The sequence below is a fragment of the Octopus bimaculoides genome, chromosome 5, assembly GCF_046866305.1.
Source record: "Octopus bimaculoides isolate indiv1 chromosome 5, ASM4686630v1, whole genome shotgun sequence".
In the NCBI taxonomy this organism is placed as follows: domain Eukaryota; kingdom Metazoa; phylum Mollusca; class Cephalopoda; order Octopoda; family Octopodidae; genus Octopus; species Octopus bimaculoides.
In genome coordinates, this window is record NC_142932.1 from 27,281,958 (window position 1) to 27,286,503 (window position 4,546).

A 4,546-nucleotide genomic window follows, 5' to 3' on the forward strand; every position below is an offset into this window, starting at 1 on the left:
GGATTCTTAAAGACACACAAAGCTAACAATGAATGTTAGCCGTGAGGTGGAAAGAAAATCTATAATTTTTGGAGAGATTCCTACGTTAGAGTATATACAAGCAGTGCGGAATCAGCAAAACTAGTGAATCTTTCATCTCCCTCCCCGACGGAGGATTTTGTCTCAAACTTTAGATTTCTCCCCTAACGTCTGTAACTTTTATACATTCAACATTGCGAACTACCTGTAACTAGTAACTCTATTTAGAATTGGCCGACTAAGAGCATCTTATGTTTCAAGTTCTACACTCGGTTTTTCATTTTGAAACTAACAAAACGTTGTTCTATCGTAAGTTGTTTCTTTTCCCTTTGTTTTTTCCCGTCTTTACAGCAAACGTAATTAAGAGACAGATAGACTAAGTGCTAGGCTTGGAAAATAAGTCCTGGTGTTGATTTGTCCGCCTAGAAAATTATTCAAGACGGTACTCCAGCATAGCCGCAGTAAGATGACTGAAACAAATAAAAGAAAAATACATTAAAAAGATTCGGTCGTACTTGTTTTGATGGTGAGAATTTGTAAGAATTTCTTAGAATATTAGGTACATTTTAAAACTCATATTTTCGTCGATCGTTTCACTGCTGGAGAGAATACTGAAGTCTATGACGATAAATTAGATTGTATGATAATATTGTGATATTGTTTCTGAAAGAACTATGCTTTCTTCATGTTTTCTTTGTTGTTGTCACTTCTAAGATAAAATATGTCGATACGCAGATGTTTTGTACACAAATCATCTTTAAATTGTATAAAGTAAATAGCTAAGGTGACAATACACCAAGAGAAAATATTTCATTAAAGCTATCGAACATATGAGATAGAGAATTGTAAAAGGAAATATGATTTTAGTAAATTAAAAACCAGTGAAGAAACACCTACGTTTGTGTCAAACTAATTATGACAGCAGAAAAATCTCAAGCTTAAGTAGAAACACTGTACCGATACTTTTAAAATATATACTTCATGTTCGCATTCCTAATATTTTTGATTACCATATTTCTCAAAGAAATTTAACTAGTTTGCGTTTATCTCCGAATGTTGATGCGATGCTACTCATAGGTCAGGCAAAATAGCAAGCTTTATTTAGTGACATTTGTTTTCTTCCTAAATAGTCATCCAAAACCCTTTTCCTGTCTATTTAGTATCTTTGGGGTCCTAAGTTAAGACTTCACCATGTAGTAGGCACGTTTACATTGGTTTTACTTATTGCCGTCTACAGGTTGTGTTGTACATAAAAATGCTATAGATGGTGACAAATGAGTAGATGGTGTTGCTGTTGTTATAATTTTTGTGTTTGTCAGAGAGAGAGAGACGTTGTTTTGGAGGTGTTAACTCGTTACTGAATTTTTGAATAGACACAAGATCTGAAATTTATGGGGAGCGGGACAGTCAATCACATTGACCTCAGTGCTAGACTGGTACTTTCATTTATCAACCCCTAAACGATACTATCTCGGTACAATTCGATCATAGAACATAAAGACACGAAATGCCGTTGGAGAGTTTGTACGATACGCTAACGATTCTGTCTGCTCCCCGCCATCAGAATATAGAACACTTCAGAAATTTCCGTGTTATCCTTGCGCATTGGCCATGCTAATCTTCGTTCCAGTCTTAGTATATGTATAGTGGAAGTTATTACAACATAAAATTATAATAATAGTAGAAATTATTTTGAAAACATTATTACTAGCAACACCAACATCACAAATATATTCATTTCATTTTTACGAAACTGATATTCATTGAGACCATACATATTCCAGCATCCATTATACGATATCCATTAACTTTAATCTCTTTAACGCTTTAATTTGCTTCCATCTAACTTGTGCTTTTCCTCATTTTTCAGATTTTACTTACCATTACTGTTTGTAAATTTTAGTTATTATTTTTGCTCTCAGTTTCAGTTACATTCTCGTATAAGTTTCTAATAAAATAGCATTTATTCCACCTATTAACACTAATGATAGATATCTTTAATATAAGGGCCCATTATACAGCATATATGACGTTGATTTGTACCTGTATATATTCCTTTCTCCTAATTATTTTCTGTCTTCCGCCTCACCTCTATTTTCTCTTTATATATACCTACCATTTTTTTTCCCCTGTACTGCAATTTATTATTTTACATACATCTTAATTTCCCTTTGAAATGCATAGCTCTCTTCATCACTTTATTCAGTATTACTATATAGTTCTGCCTCTCAAGATGAAACTGTAACACAATAATTAATGAATCAAATCTTCAATATAATTATATATTCCAGTCTTCTTCAATACAAACATTTTTCTTTTTCAATTTTTTTTTTTCGTCTGAAGCATTAGAAAACCCATAAGTTCATATAGACATACATTGATTCTTTCTAGGACATTCAATAAACTTATTTATAAATTCCATCAATTGTTCAAATTTTTATTCATTTTACACAATATACAGAACAAAACAACTGGTCTATTGTCATGAATCAGTTTATACTTTAACCTTTTAGCGTTCACCTCATTCTGTTAAATGTAACAGCTTTGTATTTACATTGTTTGTAATTAATCATGTATTATTTTGTGGCTTTGAAATAATGATGATGTGATTATATAATTTAAAATGGCATTGAAGGGTAAATGTGATAGGCCGGATCTGCAGGCTAGAATATAAATCTTGTAACATATTAAGGCCGGAAATGATTTTTAATTCGTTTAATGTCATCATACAACGCAGCTATGTGAAGTAGACTGACAATAATAAACAAAATTGTATTGTTTTTCGCTTGTTATTTTTTTCACACATTGCATCTATTAACTTCTGCCCAACTAAAACTCAAGCATTCAGTCCTGAATAAGTACTAAAGTGCAAAGACTCACATCGGTCATGAATGACCTGGGGATTGCACCTAGAAAGTTCCCTCACCACCACGGGGGACTAGTTGGAGCAAGGTTGTTTACGGAAGACCAGCAGCCGCCCATGCACACCAATCTCCACTCTCCTCTCTCCACGCCAACAATGTTATCCAAGGGAAAGGCAACGGCCGACACAGCTTGGAACCAATGACGTCGCAATTCATTTCTACGACTGAGTGAACTGTGAAGCAAACGTGAAATAAAGTGTCTCGCCCAATAACACAACAAACAACCCTGTCCTAGAATCGAAGTCACTCCCTTATGATTGAGAGCCTGATGCTCTAACTACTGAGCCGAGTTGCCCAATAAAGAGATGTTCCCAAATCAAACAAAAAAGTAGGTCTTTATGTAGTCGTTCGACTTCCTAGAAATAACAGCCAAATCTTCATAGAATTCATCATTAGGTTTACAAAAGCTCATGTTGTAATTTGCGGTTCTTATAAAGTGCGTTGCAATGTAAGAATATACACAACTATAATTACTACTACTACTGCTGCTGCTACTACTACTACTACTACTACTACTACTACTACTATGATCTGGTTATAATCTATTAGTTAAAAAGCTTCGTTTCCTTATCACAGCGAGGTTAAAACTGCAAGGATATTAAAAATGCATCTTACCGGCCACCGACCGATTTTTACCCACGGACCCGTTTCATGCAAGACATTTTTTTTCCACAGAGTTTAGACTACGAGTAGTACGAAACACAATAAAAATGCTTAATATATAGTTTTAATTATTGCATATGTAGTACATCCATGTCGTACATATGATACATATGTAATGCATAAACACTCTGTTGACTGCATTGGTGAACAAGATAGAAATAGAATTTAAAGATTTATACTTTCTGTGCATGTACGGCCTGGTATCAATTGATCCCCGGCCCGATATTAGTCGGCGAGCCGGTGGGTGTTGACCTCTCATATATACCGCGTTATCTCTCTATTCTGTGCTCTATATACGCCTTTCTCTACTGATGTAAATCTAACGCTATGAACTTCCATGACCCTCTTTTGATATAGATATTGGATTAATGATACATTATGAATTGTGTTCAAACATATACATTTATTTTCGAAATTTTAGAAGAAACTGAATCATATATATCTGTGTGAGTGTGTGTGTATGTATATATGTATATATGTATGTATATGTATATATATACAATGAGGGAGAGAGACAAAGAAGGAAATACATATACATATGTACATACACACACCCACACATACAGATAATATTTAAGTTTATCAACTTTGTTACAACCTAATTTTTAGGAATTAGATTCTAGTGGGATTGAAAATGATATGTTGCGAAACGAACACAAACATAGTGCAAAAACGCTAAATAGTTGGAGGCATCGTCCTAAAATCTGATATAAAGCAATAATAACAGTAATTGTAAAATCTAAAACAAATATGTAGAAATAAAAAGTAAAATAACGCTATTGTCATACGGAATAAAAATAATCTTAATTTCTAAATATTTTAAACATAATATTAGTCGCAATAAAACGCTTCGGTTTATTTAGATTTAGTCATGTTAGATAGCTGGGATGTGGTTCCAAAGCGTATTATATCAATACTAAGTCTTTCTAAATAGGTCTAGA

The 4,546-nt window shown here is 33.5% G+C and overlaps 1 pseudogene; it reads right to left on the reverse strand.

Moving 5' to 3' along the window:
* Nucleotides 1-1,579: 1,579 nt before the first annotated feature.
* On the reverse strand, nucleotides 1,580-1,678 carry LOC128247948 (U6 spliceosomal RNA; annotated as a pseudogene).
* Between the last annotated feature and the right edge of the window lie 2,868 nt (nucleotides 1,679-4,546).